The following is an 18,820-nucleotide window of genomic DNA, read 5'->3' as shown; positions in this document are numbered from 1 at the left end:
TAGGAAAAAATCAGTTATAAATCTGAAATTCCTGAATAATTTTACATCAAACGAATGTAATTTAATTTGAATGTTATGAAAATTGGTTCTATTTTTGGACAAAAACAAGACACGAGTAAGAAATTTCTACTTTCTATATTTTTGTTTAAAAATATTTAGCTATAAATTGCGAAATATTTTAACTTTTTCATTGATTTTAAGCGCAATCTTCGTCACACGCGACCTTTTCCGAAAGGCTATCCGTAATGCAGCGTCCTTGCCGGTGAATCTCTGAAACATTGACAAACCATCGAACTTTTGCAAGCTAACCCACAGCTGCAAAAGTCAAGGTGCCTCTGCCCCCAATTTGCTGCTGATTAATAACCCATCTCAATTCCCCTTTGTCACCGACAAAAACACCCAATAATATGGTGTCCGACCATCGCTGTACGTGATGAAATTATGCTGGAAACGTCGTGGTTATCTCACTCCTCGCCTCACCTCTGCTTCCATCGAGGTTAAAACGATGCGGTAATCCGCAATTACAAGAATCCAATCAGCGTCGAATGCCGTTATGTTGAGATTGGCTGCTGCTGACTGAAAGAAAGAAGTTGCGGCCTAATTGGAGACGCTGTGGACGCTCCTCAGTCTAATGACAAGGGCGCCGTAAACTAGCCCTAACACCACTTAAAAGCGACGCTAGAGTGCCAACTGACGGCCAGGTATTGTAACGGGAATTTCCCAAAGGTACTGTTAGCCTTTCGCGCGTTCGTTACCGGAACCCCGGCTCTCGCCACCCCGGAATCCGGACTCGGCCAGACCCGGATTTACCACTCCATTCCAACACGAAATTTTACGAAATTAATACCTGCCGACTGGGCCAATTAAACTACGTTCAATATGATTTTTTTAAACATTCTCGGAAAATGCGCAAATGTGAAAGAATTTGTATGGGGACACTGCCAAAAATTTGATTTTTTAATATCTTCCACACTAGTCTTTGTTTTGTATAAAATAATAATTTTTATGACTTTTATTATGAAAAAAAAATAGCCCGACCCGGGTTCGAACCTCAACGTTTTGGAGTCGCTTTTTTGAAATTTCGAATTGTATACAATAGCATATAGTTTTGGTGTTAAATGATGTTTGATGACATTGAATTTAAATAGAATACGTTTCTTACAAAAAAAGTTGGCTGGCTCGGAGATCGAACCCACATTTTTTGCATTAGCAGCTTGGTTTTTAAAGCATGACATTATTTTTCATTGTTTGTCCTTGTTTTGTATAAAATAATAATTTTTATGGATTTAATAACGTAAAAAAAAATTGGCCCGACCCGGGTTCGAACCTCAACTTTTTGGAGTCGCTCTTTTGAAATTTCAAATTGTAAAAAAATAGCATAGTTTTGGCGTTAAGTAATGTTTGGTATCAAATTTATATAAAAAGCGCTTTCTTAGTAAAAAAAAAATGGCTGGCTCGGGGATTGAACCCCAACTTTTTGAGTTCGCAGCTCGGTTTTTAAAACACGACACTATATTTCACTGTTTTTGTTGTTTTGTATAAAATAATCATTTTTGTGGCTTTAATTACAAAAAAAAAAATTGGCCAGACCCGGGTTCGAACCTCAACTCTTTGAAGTCGCTGTTTTGAAATTTCAAATTGTAAAGAATAGTATAGTTTTGACGTTACGTGATGTTTGGCATCAAATTTATATAAAAAGCGTATTTTTAGTAAAAAAAAAAGTTGACTGGCTCGGGGATTGAACTCCAATTTTATGAGTTAGAGACTCGGTTTTTAAAACACGTCACTTTTTTTCACTGTTCTTGCTGTTTTGTATAAAACAATCATTTTTGTGGCTTTAATTACGAAAAAAAAATTGGCCCGGCCCGGGTTCGAACCTACGTCTTTTAGTCTCGCTCTTTTGAAATTTCGAACAGTAAATAATGGCATGGTTTTGGCGTTTGTGTCACAGTCCTGCCAACTGTTGAAACTATCGATCTGCCCTCGCTGGCATCTAATTAAGCCGTTTGACGTCTCCTACTCTCCGAAATAACAAACGACTTTCCGATAATCGTAAAGTTTACCAGTTGGTGAAATGGCCGAGTCCATAATTAAGTGCATTAAAGCCGTTGTCGCTCGGATTGGGGACCTGAAAGCGATATCTCCCCGACGTTATCGTTTTCCGCTTCCTCTTCCCACAACACAAAAACCAGAAAATTCCAGGTGGAGGCACTAAATCTATGCTGACTTTAATTAAAGTTTTCCTTGGAAAATTTTCGCCTCTTAACCTATTCAAGCAACTTTGCGTCCCCAAAGAGAGGCGAGGATTTATCTTCGGGGGAACATATTGCCACTGATCGCTTCATAACGGACACAAACGGCCTCATCTTTCACGCGTTGGGCCCGAAATTAACTCTGATACTTGGAGGTGACTGACCACAAAAATCGCTTCTTGAGCCAGTTCCAGCGACCTGTTGCTTCATTAATGATAATTAATGCCGATGACTGGAACTAGTTTTGCGATGCTATTGTGCGCCCAATTTTTTCCATCTTGATTAAATTATCTCCCGGAGAATCGTAATTAAAAGCGTCGCTCCCTAATTTAATTATTAAACTATGGCGAGGCAGACAAATGTTTGCAAGTGCGCTTAAACAACTCGTCCGCATTCACGTCAAAGACGAAATCTCCCTATTATTTGCGAGATTTGTTAATACACTTGAGTTCGGTGAATTTTTAATTAACAAATCCACCGGCTTCAAACACATGCACTCCCCAACTATCAATTTTTAATAAGCCCCCGCCCATCCAGCCTTGTTATTTCAATTCAGAATCAATTTAGGCAAACTTTCCGGGCTTCGAGCCCAATCGAGTGGCAAATTAAGCCCCCGGAACTATTCGGTGAGGTTTGAGATTGAAAACTTGGGGAATAAAATTAGAAATATCGGGATTGTTTTGCGCGGCAATAAACAGACAATAAAGGCCGGTTTGTTGCCGGGACAGTGGTCACGTTTTCGGCCCGACATAAAGTTGCGTTTGCATTGCACTTTCGCCGAGTTTGACGACAGGAGGGTGTTCGTGACTGCGCCCCAAGGCCCATCTGCAGCACGGAAAACGCGATTGTATTGCCTTTGGTGGCTGGGCTGTTCAAAGGAAATCTCCTGATGATGATGACGGCGGCGACGACTCAATTGCTACCTTCACGTAAACGGCTCTGTAATGTGGCGCGAGATGAAAATGGAAAGCTTGCGGAATGCCTCACAGGTTGCGGTAATGAACGTGCCGAGTCTTAGAAGAGGAGCTAATGGCCGGTTTTAGCACAGGAGTGCCATTGTCGACCTAATTGGAGAGGAGGGATTTGGGCGAGAAGAGTGAATGACAAAACGAGAGACATAAAATAATAAATAAATAAATAAGAGTGAAGATAGAGGCGAAGAAGAAGAAGAAAAATAGTAGTGTTTCTTAAAAACATTGTGATAACGTTATTTCTGATAAATCATCGGAGGCGGGAAGACACAACGACGATTTTATATGCGTATCGGTTATTTTCTTGATAACTACGCATCCGCCATTTTTAGTACTTAGAATGGGAAACCATAGAAGTGCTTTCTTTCCGACGATTACGACCAATAGTTTTTGAGTTATGAATTTTCTTAAATTTTACCAATTTTTGCATTTATCAGCAATTTGCTCGAAAACTATTAGTCGGAGAACAATAATCTTTTTTGAAAAAAATAGATAATTTAAAGAGCTTTCCAACGATAATACACTTCATGGGGTTATCTCTAATAGTTCCGGAGCTATTGCTCGAGAAATGTTCCGGGTACCCAAAACCGACAAAAACTGCGACGAAAATTGAAAAAATCAAACATCAAAAAATCAAACATTTGGACTTTTTGTGGACTTTTAACAACTTTAGTGGGTTGTTAAGACATGCAGAAGTCCATAAAAATTTGCTGGAGTGAGTTTAAAAAAATTTTTTTTCATCTCTTTGAAGGTACTAAGTGTTATTACTCAGGAAATTTAAGCAAAAAAATTGAAAATTTTAAATCTCGTGAAAAATTGGTATAATACAGAAAATGAACCGCTGAATTCAATGGAACAAACCGCATTGCTCTACGACTTTTAGTTTTCGAGTTATGAATTTTTTTGTTGAATAAAATTTTTCACTATGACAAATGGCTACCCTAAATTTAAGCAAAAAATTTTAAATTTTTAATTCTTGTGAAAAATTGATACAATATGTAAAATGAGCCGTAGAATTCAATGGAGCAAACCGCAATGCTCTACGACTTTTAGTTTTTTTTTTTATAAATTTTTTTAGTGAAAAACTTTGATCGCCTCTGTAGCCGGAACCGATGCCCGGAGCGGCTCCGGGTTTGGTCGAAAAAATAGATAAAATTAAGCGCTATCCGATGGTTTTTTGTTCGTTGCTCTAAGTCTTACAGTTTCCGAGAAAAACGCAAAAAAAGGTTTCCATTTTCACTTTTTTTCAATTTTCAATCGCCAATTACGGCGAAACTATTAGAGCTATCGAGAAACGGAAAAATGGAGGATAACCGGAATAAAAAACTCTACAAAATGGCATAGGACTCAAGGCGATATCTCGCAAAAAATTTTCAATTTTCAAACGCCGATTACGGCCAAACTAAAAGAGCTAGAAGAAAACGGTTTGTTCCATCGTAAAGAGCACATCAAACTCTATAAGATAGAATAGGTTTCATTTGATTTTAAGACGGTTTAAAAATTGACCGATTTTAAGGGGGGGGTGTTAACTTTTTTTTAATTTTTTTTATTTTCTCATTTACGGCTAAACTATTGTAAAAAGTGGAACTGTTTTGATCCAAACCTATGCAAAATGATCCGGGGAATCGATTGGCATCGACAAAATTGCCAAATTCCCAACAGTTTTTTAGTTATGAATTTTTTAAAATTTTACCAATTTTTGCATTTAGCAGCAATTTGCTCGAAAACTATTAGTCGGAGAACAATAATCTTTTTTGAAAAAAATAGATAATTTAAAGGGCTTTCCAACGATAATATACTTCATGGGGTTATCTCTAATAGTTCCGGAGCTATTGCTCGAGAAATGTTCCGGGTACCCAAAACCAACAAAAATTGCGACGAAAATTGAAAAAATCAAACATCAAAAAATTGAACATATGGACTTTTTGTGGACATTCAACAACTTTAGTGGGTTGTTAAGACATATAGAAGTTAATAAAAATTTGCTGGAGTGAGTTTAAAAAAATTTTTTTTTTCATCTCTTTGAAGGTACTAAGTGTTATTACTCAGGAAATTTAAGCAAAAAAATTGAAAATTTTAAATCTCGTGAAAAGTTGGTATAATACAGAAAATGAACCGCTGAATTCAATGGAACAAACCGCATTGCTCTATGACTTTTAGTTTTCGAGTTATGAATTTTTTTAATGAATAAAATTTTTCACTATGATAAATGACTACCCTAAATTTAGACAAAAAATTTTAATTTTTTAATTCTTGTGAAAAATTGATATATTATGTAATATAAGCCGTAGAATTCAATGGAACAAACCGCATTGCTCTACGACTTTTAGTTTTCGAGTTATGAATTTTTTTGTTGAATAAAATTTTTCACTATGACAAATGGCTACCCTAAATTTAAGCAAAAAATTTTAAATTTTTAATTCTTGTGAAAAATTGATACAATATGTAAAATGAGCCGTAGAATTCAATGGAACAAACCGCAATGCTCTACGACTTTTAGTTTTTTTTTTATAAATTTTTTTAGTGAAAAACTTTGATCGCCTCTGTAGCCGGAACCGATGCCCGGAGCGGCTCCGGGTTTAGTCGAAAAAATAGATAAAATTAAGCGCTATCCGATGGTTTTTTGTTCGTTGCTCTAAGTCTTACAGTTTCCGAGAAAAACGCAAAAAAAGGTTTCCATTTTCACTTTTTTTCAATTTTCAATCGCCAATTACGGCGAAACTATTAGAGCTATCGAGAAACGGAAAAATGGAGGATAACCGGAATAAAAAACTCTACAAAATGGCATACGACTCAAGGCGATATCTCGCAAAAAAAATTTCAATTTTCAAACGCCGATTACGGCCAAACTAAAAGAGCTAGAAGAAAACGGTTTATTCCATCGTAAAGAGCACATCAAAATCTATAAGATAGAATCGGTTTCATTTGATTTTGAGCCACTTTAAAAATTGACCGATTTTAAGGGGGGGGTGTTAACTTTTTTTTAATTTTTTTTATTTTTTCATTTACGGCTAAACTATTGTAAAAAGTGGAACTGTTTTGATCCAAACCTATGCAAAATGATCCGGGGAATCGATTGGCATCGACAAAATTGCCAAATTCCCAACAGTTTTTTAGTTATGAATTTTTTAAAATTTTACCAATTTTTGCATTTAGCAGCAATTTGCTCGAAAACTATTAGTCGAAGAACAATAATCTTTTTTGAAAAAAATAGATAATTTAAAGGGCTTTCCAACGATAATATACTTCATGGGGTTATCTCTAATAGTTCCGGAGCTATTGCTCGAGAAATGTTCCAGGTACCCAAAACCAACAAAAATTGCGACGAAAATTGAAAAAATCAAACATCAAAAAATTGAACATATGGACTTTTTGTGGACATTCAACAACTTTAGTGGGTTGTTAAGACATATAGAAGTTAATAAAAATTTGCTGGAGTGAGTTTAAAAAAAATTTTTTTTTCATCTCTTTGAAGGTACTAAGTGTTATTACTCAGGAAATTTAAGCAAAAAAATTGAAAATTTTAAATCTCGTGAAAAGTTGGTATAATACAGAAAATGAACCGCTGAATTCAATGGAACAAACCGCATTGGTCTATGACTTTTAGTTTTCGAGTTATGAATTTTTTTTAATGAATAAAATTTTTCACTATGATAAATGGCTACCCTAAATTTAGACAAAAAATTTTAAATTTTTAATTCTTGTGAAAAATTGATATATTATGTAATATAAGCCGTAGAATTCAATGGAACAAACCGCATTGCTCTACGACTTTTAGTTTTCGAGTTATGAATTTTTTTGTTGAATAAAATTTTTCACTATGACAAATGGCTACCCTAAATTTAAGCAAAAAATTTTAAATTTTTAATTCTTGTGAAAAATTGATACAATATGTAAAATGAGCCGTAGAATTCAATGGAACAAACCGCAATGCTCTACGACTTTTAGTTTTTTTTTTATAAATTTTTTTAGTGAAAAACTTTGATCGCCTCTGTAGCCGGAACCGATGCCCAGAGCGGCTCCGGGTTTAGTCGAAAAAATAGATAAAATTAAGCGCTATCCGATGGTTTTTTGTTCGTTGCTCTAAGTCTTACAGTTTCCGAGAAAAACGCAAAAAAAGGTTTCCATTTTCACTTTTTTTCAATTTTCAATCGCCAATTACGGCGAAACTATTAGAGCTATCGAGAAACGGAAAAATGGAGGATAACCGGAATAAAAAACTCTACAAAATGGCATACGACTCAAGGCGATATCTCGCAAAAAAAATTTCAATTTTCAAACGCCGATTACGGCCAAACTAAAAGAGCTAGAAGAAAACGGTTTATTCCATCGTAAAGAGCACATCAAAATCTATAAGATAGAATCGGTTTCATTTGATTTTGAGCCACTTTAAAAATTGACCGATTTTAAGGGGGGGGTGTTAACTTTTTTTTAATTTTTTTTATTTTTTCATTTACGGCTAAACTATTGTAAAAAGTGGAACTGTTTTGATCCAAACCTATGCAAAATGATCCGGGGAATCGATTGGCATCGACAAAATTGCCAAATTCCCAACAGTTTTTTAGTTATGAATTTTTTAAAATTTTACCAATTTTTGCATTTAGCAGCAATTTGCTCGAAAACTATTAGTCGAAGAACAATAATCTTTTTTGAAAAAAATAGATAATTTAAAGGGCTTTCCAACGATAATATACTTCATGGGGTTATCTCTAATAGTTCCGGAGCTATTGCTCGAGAAATGTTCCAGGTACCCAAAACCAACAAAAATTGCGACGAAAATTGAAAAAATCAAACATCAAAAAATTGAACATATGGACTTTTTGTGGACATTCAACAACTTTAGTGGGTTGTTAAGACATATAGAAGTTAATAAAAATTTGCTGGAGTGAGTTTAAAAAAAATTTTTTTTTCATCTCTTTGAAGGTACTAAGTGTTATTACTCAGGAAATTTAAGCAAAAAAATTGAAAATTTTAAATCTCGTGAAAAGTTGGTATAATACAGAAAATGAACCGCTGAATTCAATGGAACAAACCGCATTGGTCTATGACTTTTAGTTTTCGAGTTATGAATTTTTTTTAATGAATAAAATTTTTCACTATGATAAATGGCTACCCTAAATTTAGACAAAAAATTTTAAATTTTTAATTCTTGTGAAAAATTGATATACTATGTAATATAAGCCGTAGAATTCAATGGAACAAACCGCATTGCTCTACGACTTTTAGTTTTCGAGTTATGAATTTTCTTGTTGAATAAAATTTTTCACTATGACAAATGGCTACCCTAAATTTAGGCAAAAAATTTTAAATTTTTAATTCTTGTGAAAAATTGATACAATATGTAAAATGAGCCGTAGAATTCAATGGAACAAACCGCAATGCTCTACGACTTTTAGTTTTTTTTTTATAAATTTTTTTAGTGAAAAACTTTGATCGCCTCTGTAGCCGGAACCGATGCCCGGAGCGGCTCCGGGTTTAGTCGAAAAAATAGATAAAATTAAGCGCTATCCGATAGTTTTTTGTTCGTTGCTCTAAGTCTTACAGTTTCCGAGAAAAACGCAAAAAAAGGTTTCCATTTTCACTTTTTTTCAATTTTCAATCGCCAATTACGGCGAAACTATTAGAGCTATCGAGAAACGGAAAAATGGAGGATAACCGGAATAAAAAACTCTACAAAATGGCATAGGACTCAAGGCGATATCTCGCAAAAAAATTTCAATTTTCAAACGCCGATTACGGCCAAACTAAAAGAGCTAGAAGAAAACGGTTTGTTCCATCGTAAAGAGCACATCAAAATCTATAAGATAGAATCGGTTTCATTTGATTTTGAGCCACTTTAAAAATTGACCGATTTTAAGGGGGGGGTGTTAACTTTTTTTTAATTTTTTTTATTTTTTCATTTACGGCTAAACTATTGTAAAAAGTGGAACTGTTTTGATCCAAACCTATGCAAAATGATCCGGGGAATCGATTGGCATCGACAAAATTGCCAAATTCCCAACAGTTTTTTAGTTATGAATTTTTTAAAATTTTACCAATTTTTGCATTTAGCAGCAATTTGCTCGAAAACTATTAGTCGAAGAACAATAATCTTTTTTGAAAAAAATAGATAATTTAAAGGGCTTTCCAACGATAATATACTTCATGGGGTTATCTCTAATAGTTCCGGAGCTATTGCTCGAGAAATGTTCCAGGTACCCAAAACCAACAAAAATTGCGACGAAAATTGAAAAAATCAAACATCAAAAAATTGAACATATGGACTTTTTGTGGACATTCAACAACTTTAGTGGGTTGTTAAGACATATAGAAGTTAATAAAAATTTGCTGGAGTGAGTTTAAAAAAAATTTTTTTTTCATCTCTTTGAAGGTACTAAGTGTTATTACTCAGGAAATTTAAGCAAAAAAATTGAAAATTTTAAATCTCGTGAAAAGTTGGTATAATACAGAAAATGAACCGCTGAATTCAATGGAACAAACCGCATTGGTCTATGACTTTTAGTTTTCGAGTTATGAATTTTTTTTAATGAATAAAATTTTTCACTATGATAAATGGCTACCCTAAATTTAGACAAAAAATTTTAAATTTTTAATTCTTGTGAAAAATTGATATACTATGTAATATAAGCCGTAGAATTCAATGGAACAAACCGCATTGCTCTACGACTTTTAGTTTTCGAGTTATGAATTTTCTTGTTGAATAAAATTTTTCACTATGACAAATGGCTACCCTAAATTTAGGCAAAAAATTTTAAATTTTTAATTCTTGTGAAAAATTGATACAATATGTAAAATGAGCCGTAGAATTCAATGGAACAAACCGCAATGCTCTACGACTTTTAGTTTTTTTTTTATAAATTTTTTTAGTGAAAAACTTTGATCGCCTCTGTAGCCGGAACCGATGCCCGGAGCGGCTCCGGGTTTAGTCGAAAAAATAGATAAAATTAAGCGCTATCCGATAGTTTTTTGTTCGTTGCTCTAAGTCTTACAGTTTCCGAGAAAAACGCAAAAAAAGGTTTCCATTTTCACTTTTTTTCAATTTTCAATCGCCAATTACGGCGAAACTATTAGAGCTATCGAGAAACGGAAAAATGGAGGATAACCGGAATAAAAAACTCTACAAAATGGCATAGGACTCAAGGCGATATCTCGCAAAAAAATTTCAATTTTCAAACGCCGATTACGGCCAAACTAAAAGAGCTAGAAGAAAACGGTTTGTTCCATCGTAAAGAGCACATCAAAATCTATAAGATAGAATCGGTTTCATTTGATTTTGAGCCACTTTAAAAATTGACCGATTTTAAGGGGGGGGTGTTAACTTTTTTTTAATTTTTTTTATTTTTTCATTTACGGCTAAACTATTGTAAAAAGTGGAACTGTTTTGATCCAAACCTATGCAAAATGATCCGGGGAATCGATTGGCATCGACAAAATTGCCAAATTCCCAACAGTTTTTTAGTTATGAATTTTTTAAAATTTTACCAATTTTTGCATTTAGCAGCAATTTGCTCGAAAACTATTAGTCGGAGAACAATAATCTTTTTTGAAAAAAATAGATAATTTAAAGGGCTTTCCAACGATAATATACTTCATGGGGTTATCTCTAATAGTTCCGGAGCTATTGCTCGAGAAATGTTCCGGGTACCCAAAACCAACAAAAATTGCGACGAAAATTGAAAAAATCAAACATCAAAAAATTGAACATATGGACTTTTTGTGGACATTCAACAACTTTAGTGGGTTGTTAAGACATATAGAAGTTAATAAAAATTTGCTGGAGTGAGTTTAAAAAAATTTTTTTTTTCATCTCTTTGAAGGTACTAAGTGTTATTACTCAGGAAATTTAAGCAAAAAAATTGAAAATTTTAAATCTCGTGAAAAGTTGGTATAATACAGAAAATGAACCGCTGAATTCAATGGAACAAACCGCATTGCTCTATGACTTTTAGTTTTCGAGTTATGAATTTTTTTAATGAATAAAATTTTTCACTATGATAAATGACTACCCTAAATTTAGACAAAAAATTTTAATTTTTTAATTCTTGTGAAAAATTGATATATTATGTAATATAAGCCGTAGAATTCAATGGAACAAACCGCATTGCTCTACGACTTTTAGTTTTCGAGTTATGAATTTTTTTGTTGAATAAAATTTTCCACTATAAAATGGCTAATAATAACGTAAAGTGAGATGAATTTTTTTAATGTTTGCGATCTTCAATCGTGTAATTTCTTATTAAGAAATTCTCTCGATTTTAATGCGTTGGAGGTATTGTAGGTAAAACAAAAAGCCTTTAAACATGGATTAAATTTTATTGAAAATTGAAAGCCAACAACAGTACAAAAGTCTAAGCACCTTATCCAGCGCTTTAAGCCTTCTCCAGGGCAACAGGTCCCGGCACCAAGTCCCCCAATCGATGGCATTCGCCGTTTTTCCGCCCCCATTGTTATGATTCCATCCACGTCTCGTCGTCGTTGTCTTCCCGGATTTGTCTCCGATCCCATATCGCGTCGGATCCGGGCCAATAATCCGGCCGTGTCTCGTCGCATAATTGTCCATTTCAATCGTTTGTCAGGTGAAAGAAAGAAAAACACAGACCACGTGCCTCCTCCGACCTCGCAGGAGACGTTACATTCCTATCGATTCAACGACTCTTGACAGTAGCGTCGTCGACGGATTACCAATCACTTTGCCCGTGCTGGGGTCACGTGGAGTTGCTTCCTTCTTCATTCGGCGGACACGGAACCTCACTCATCCCCGGATTAACGATGCACAACCACTGACGATAATTAAAATTGATCGCGAGAAGAAAAATACTGAACAAAGGCGAATGTTAACAAGGCCGAGCTGATTTCCTTTCTTTGCGCGATCGTGTTGTTCTGCATTAATTAACGGGGTCAACGGTTACAAGCTCATCCAAATCGAAAACGCGAAAGCGCATTTTTTGGTTATTTTAAAAAAAATGATAAATAAAATAGTTTTTTTACAACTGGATGTTGTTCTTAGGTTACTTACAAGACTCAAGAAACCTAAGAACAAAATATATATAAATATATATAAAATAATATATATATTATAATAAAATATATAAAAAATGGTCAATAAATTTTTTTTTGGTCGAAAATGTCTAAAACTTCACCTTTTCTATAAGTTGTTTATTCAACAAAAACTTAATTGTTGTGCTAAATCACAGAATTATGTCAAAAATGACATTATTTTTGGAAGTTCTAAGGATTTAAACCCGTTTTCAGACCAAAAATCAAGTTCTTGTATCTGTTTTTATTAGAATAAAACCAAGAAATCACAAAACTTGGTCAAAAATGACCAAAAATTTACCTTTTCTAAGCGTTTATTAAGCAATTTTTCAGTTTTTAGACCAAAAACAAGTTTTTTCCCCTGTTTTTATTAGCCTAGAAAAAAAATTTAGTCAAAAATGACAAAAACTTTACTTTTTCTATAAGTTTATTCAGCAAAAAAACTCAATAATTGAGAAAAATTTCTTAAAAAGTCAGCCAATAGAAGACGGAATTATGTCAAAAATAATATTATTTTGCAATTTCTGAGAATTTAAACCAGTTTTTAGAAAAAAAATCAAGCTTTTCTATTAATTTTTATTAAAATACAACCAAAAAATCACCAAATTTAGTCAAAAATGACCAAAAATTTTACTTTTCTGAGCGTTTATTCAGCAAAAAACTCAATAATTGAGCAAAATTTCTTAAAAAGTAAGCCAATAGAAGACGGAATTATGTCAAAAATAATATTATTTTGCAATTTCTGAGAATTTAAACCAGTTTTTAGAAAAAAAATCAAGCTTTTCTATTAATTTTTATTAAAATAGAACCAAAAAATCACCAAATTTAGTCAAAAATGATCAAAAATTTTACTTTTCTGAGCGTTTATTCAGCAAAAAACTCAATAATTGAGCAAAATTTCTTAAAAAGTAAGCCAATGGAAGACAGAATTATGTCAAAAATTCTATTATTTTGCAAATTCTGAGAATTTAAACCCGTTTTTAGAACAAAAAACAAGCTTTTCTATCAGTTTTTATTAAAATAGAACCAAAAAATCACCAAATTTAGTCAAAAATGACCCAAAATTTACCTTTTCTAAACGTTTATTCAAAAAACTCAATTATTGCCCAAAATTTCTTAAAAAGGTGAGAGAAAAAATCACAGAGTTAAGTCAAAAATAACATTATTTTCGCAAATTCTAAAGATTTAAACACGTTTTTAGACCAAAACCAAGTTTTTTCCCCTGTTTTTATTAACCTAGAAAAAAAAACACCAAATTTAGTCGAAAATGACCAAAACTTTACTTTTTCTATAAGTTTATTCAGAAAAAAAACTCAATGATTGCACGAAATTTCTTAAAAAATAAGCCAATAGAACACAGAATTATGTCAAAAATAATATTATTTTAAAAAATTCTGAAAATTTAAGCCCGTTTTTAGACCAAAAATCAAGCTTTTCTATCAGTTGTTATTAAAATAGAAGCAAAAAATCACCAAATTTAGTCAAAAATGACAAAAAAATTAACTTTTTTAAGCGTTTATTCAGAAAAAACTCAATTATTGCTCAAATTTTCTTAAAAAGTAAGCCAATAGAACACAGAATTATGTCAAAAATAATATTATTTTGAAAGATTCTGAGAATTTAAACCCCGTTTTAGACCAAAAATCAAGCTTTTCTATCAGTTTTTATTAAAATAAAACCAAAAAATCACTAAATTTAGTCAAAAATGACCAAAAATTTACCTTTTCTAATACTGTTTTTGCAAATTCTAAGAATTTAAGCAAGTTTTTAGACCAAAAATCAAGTTTTTCTATCTGTTTTCATTAAATCTTATTAAAATTTAACTTTTCTAAGCGTTTAATCAGCAGAAACTCAATTATTACGCAAATGAATCACAAAATTATGATATTATTTTTTGCAAATTCTCATAAAGTAAACACATTTTTAGACCAACCTTCAATATTTCTAATGTGGGGTTTAGACGGAACACCCTGTATATTGTTGTTAAGGCCCTTAGAAAGTTATTATTCTGGAAATTTTCTCGACACAAAACACGGCACCAAGTTCAGACACAACACCGCAAAAACACACTGACACACTGGCCTTATCTATTATTAGTGAGCGTCGATAAAAAACAGTAGATATTTCAGTGGCAAATCGTGTTTTTTGCAAGTTTTTTTTGTATCAGCTTGTTTACTTACACAATTTTATCCCAGTGGCGTACCGTACAATTTTGACTAAATTTCCAACACGTTCAATTCAACGCCTTTTGATATTCAATTTTACCCTGGAATTCGACCTAAACCGAATTTGTAAAATAACTGGATTAAAAAACGGTCTGGTTCGACGTTGTTAAAAACTTTGTAGTAAAAATCGTGGGTTTAAAAACTGGGGATTTGAGTAATTTTCGGCTTAAAATGCAAATGCGCGAAAATTGCTCTATTTGTGCAAGTCGTGCGCGTAATGTGTTAAAAAATCATCAGAATTTATCTCCTAATTTGATTCGCTTGCAAGAAATGGCACTCGTGCATGTCGCTAATTACTGGCAAAAAGCACGAGACGAAGACTTTTTCAGATAATTTGTGCCATGCACTCAACAAACGAGAACTTTTATTTACACTTCTTGTTGTGGAGAGTCTTTCTCTCGGCGCGATACAAAGGAAATATTTAAGATTGTTACATTTTTGAGTCCACTTTAATCGGGAAGTGGCTGTACGCGGAATGGAACAATTAGAGAGAAAAGGTGAAGTGATCTATAACAAGATTGCAATCGCACAAGTCGGACCGTTTTTTCGTCTTCGAAATTCAATTTCCAAATTGTAATTGCTTGGTCTCAATCGGCTCAGACGCCTGCAGTTTATTCAAAACTTTTCGACACTGATACCGCTTCAAAGACACGGACTCATCTCAAAGTTTCACTTTCCAAATTCAATCTTTTACATTTTAATTCAATTCGGTGTCTGTTGGAAAAAACAACGTCCCTGCTTTTAACGTTTCTCATTGTTGCAGCAAATTTTTCAAACACAAAGAAACATTTCCTCATTAAGATTCTTTCCGCTGTTTTGCTCGAAAATGAAAAGTTTTATATTTCGTCGAGTTCACAATTCAGGTTTTTTCGGTTATAAACAACAGATGAAACATCAGCCAGCACTCGGAACCGGCTTTTTTGGCAATACGAGTTACCAATCGAAATTTGCAATTTAAATTAGGTTAATTACATGCTATTCCTCTCCAGCTCGCATTACGTGACTGTTTTAACTCGGAGAATAGCTCGGACTTAAAATACTGGCGATAAATTATCTAAACCCCTTATTGCAGCGAGACACCAAAAAATACCGCTCATTAGCGATCAAACCGCGGGCAAAACTGAATCACCTAGTATATGAGGCCTTTTATTTCGATCAAATAAATTTTTTTTGTCTTATATTTTCTTCATACTGCTACTATTATTCTTTCTAACTAATTTGTAAACAAGTGCAAATTAAAATATGCAGCGTGTGTACAAAATAGCGCATAATTTCTCCTCAGGAACGTTATAGGTATTTAAAATGTTTCAGAACATCTCTCAAAATGTAATAAAAAAATTCATCCATTTTAACAAAATTATCAACATAATTAAAACAGTCCTTGAGTGTTTTCTCCGTACTTCTATTTTTTTATGTTTTTTTTTACTATGAAATCAGAACTTTTTTTTATCTTTCTGGATATAAAATTTCAAGTTAAAAAAATATTGCTCAGAATTATTATAAATAATTTTCAGTCCCGTTTAGGTAAAAGAGTAGAGAAACTTAATCTCTTTGTTCATTTTATCACCGATTAAAAATATTTTAAAAAATTAAGAAGAAAAAAATCTTCACTTTTTTAGAGTTTAAGAGCCGATTTACAGAACATTTTAATTGCAATTAAATTTTAATCGCGATTAACTTGACATTTGTCAATTCATTTTAAATGGCAACTTAATTCGAATTAGTTTAATTTGGAATTAAATCTTAATTTCGCTTTCTGTAAACCGGCTCTTAGAGTGTTAGAGTGTACTGAAAAGTTTATTCGCGTATTTTATACACCCTGTATACACATTCTAAATAAGTACAGTCGAACAATGTGAAAATGATGCCTCAATAAACCGAACCTTCAACTGCAAGCAAGAAAGACAAATTATTATTAATGTAAAAAACATAATTTTTGTACCACATAGGCTTTGTTTATTTTAAACTTAATTTTATGTAAAACAATAATATTTTAATTAATCTATAAAAATTTATTTAAAAAATTAATTTATAAAAAAAAAACTTACATATTTTTAACTAGTTGCTATTAAACAGTTTCAACTTATTTACGCTTTAGTAGTAACAACTCAAATGTTTTTTTATGTTTGACATCTAAACAAATTAGATTTGAATCATTTTATGTTAAGTATCATGTGGAAATAATAATTTTCAAACATTGATAAATAAAAATAAACATAAAAAATTGCCGACTTTCTATTACATTTAATTTAACTTGACGTTTGTCCAATGCAAAATAAATGACAACTTAATTCGACTTACTTTAATTGAGAATTAAATTTTAATTTCGCTTTCTGTAAATTGACTCCTAAAAGAATTAATCTTAGAACTAAATCTATCCATAGCTGGGACTAGTTTATTGAGGCGTCATTTTCATATTGTTCGACTGTACATTAAATTTAAATTATAATTATAAATAACCAGCTTTCGAAACAGAAATTCATTCATAAAATGTTTATTTATTATTATTATTATTATTTTCAACACAGATTAAAGAAATAAAGGTAGATGTTTCTTATTTTTTACCAGTATTATTTAGCTGTATGTATCTATAGTTTTTTGTATCATTGTATCTATTTTTTGTAGTTATTTCTCAGTAAAATATTCATAAAGTAAGACCTTACAAAGACGTTACTTTGCTTTCATGTGCACAAACCACAAATTGGTTTTTAATATCGGAAAGCTGTATGAATTTGGAAAGGTCAAGGATAAGAATTGAAGAAACAGACTTTAAAAACCCATCAAGAAAGTTTATTGTGCGTTTAGCGTCAATATATTTAATAATAATATTTCAGTTTCAACATCTAGTAATCAACTGTCATTTTTGTTTATCCGTTGCTGGGTAACACAAATATTGACACATTGTACCGTCAAATGACACCAGGAAATGCAAAATGATTGGAATTTCGATTATGTGAAAAATTCGCGCCTCGGTCACGTGTTCGTGACATTTGTCATTCCCAAGCGCTGAATTCGAATCTTGTAAAAATTTCATTTCGCAACTGAGAGAAATCTCATTACACATCTTCACCAAACAAACAAACAAAAAAAAAACACAAAATTCTCACTGTCGTGTGAAACCCGAGATAATTTCATGTCGAGGAAGCGAATTAATTAATAGTATCGTCTCACATCGGAGACACGCTCCTTTGTCGAGTGTGTCAATTAGGGGGAATGATCATTTGTGGCTGGAGGCAGTAATTAACTAATAAATCTCAAAGGGGGCCCATCCATCAGTCTTAACCTCGGACCGTACGTTTGAGGGCAAGCCGTTCCTGTTACAGCCAGGACGGTAGTTGGTGGCGCCCTCTGTGTCTCAGTTTTTTGCAAAAAATCGCTCACCTGGTGCCCAGTCCGCAACTTCCCAACAAAGCACACCACCAACGCGCCGTTTCGTCGTCGACAACACTCACGAGGCGACGCCGAGTCCGCAACTGGCTGTGTTGACAACCGGCTGATAATTCCATGAATGCACTCACGCCCCTCCACATGGACGTGGAGCATGCGTGGACTTAGCCCAAATATGGATTTTTCTTATTTATAAAGGTAATTTATTCAGGTGAGCTGGCCATCAAACTCCGTTTCGACGATTTTAATACTCTCAATAAATGTCAACGATCGCCGACAGATTACACCGGACGTTCAGTACTCATAACTCAGTACCGTTACTCAAAAAAAAAAACAAAAACGTAGGTCGGTGCTTCACCCGGACGGTATATCGTCGTTACCATGGTTACGCAAATGTCAAATTTGACATGCCATTTCTCAGATACAGTGTGGACTATTAAACTAGCAGTGGCGGCTCGTGAGCTCAAAATTAAGTTAGCAAAATCAAATTAATGGTAGGTATTGAAGCGCGAGCGTAAACAATAAACACTCGCTTATTGAGTTAATATAACGAAAAATTTCCAATTAAAATCGCAAATGAATCGCTTATTTTCTGAATGAGAAACCGATTTTTGCGTCAATAGGCCGAAAAATCACGTCATTATTTAGTTTACAGTTTCAAATAATTGGGCACATTTTAAAGTTAAAAAGACACTTTTGTCGTGAAATTTTGGCCAAAAAACTACCACTGGTTATTTAAAAAGGACATTACTTTAGAGAATTTTAGCACGTTTTCCATACACAACTTCACTTGTTTTGCAAATACAGGGTAAATCGACTACAAGTATATTTTCACTATTTTTCAAAACTAATACTAATCATTCGTTTGCTATTAAATACACTATGCTTTACTTCTTTCTATGAATTTTTTCAAAATTTTTCTAGAATTTCTTATACATAATAATCGATA

At 33.0% G+C, this 18,820-nt stretch overlaps 1 protein-coding gene across 2 annotated transcripts in view; it reads right to left on the bottom strand.

Moving 5' to 3' along the window:
• Positions 1-18,025, bottom strand: part of Pgant9 (Polypeptide N-Acetylgalactosaminyltransferase 9) — a 97,133-nt gene extending 79,108 nt beyond the window's left edge. The window contains exon 1 of one of the 2 annotated variants that reach the window (XM_064357266.1): positions 17,866-18,025. The gene's annotated coding sequence lies outside the window, so the exon portion shown is untranslated. The remainder of the gene's footprint in view (positions 1-17,865) is intronic. The other variant, XM_064357265.1, reaches the window with a different exon arrangement.
• Positions 18,026-18,820: the final 795 nt, after the last annotated feature.

This window comes from Tribolium castaneum, chromosome 6, assembly GCF_031307605.1.
Source record: "Tribolium castaneum strain GA2 chromosome 6, icTriCast1.1, whole genome shotgun sequence".
NCBI lineage: Eukaryota > Metazoa > Arthropoda > Insecta > Coleoptera > Tenebrionidae > Tribolium > Tribolium castaneum.
The sequence above is the reverse complement of the archived record's forward strand: the minus strand, read 5'-3'. Positions and strand labels throughout refer to the sequence as shown.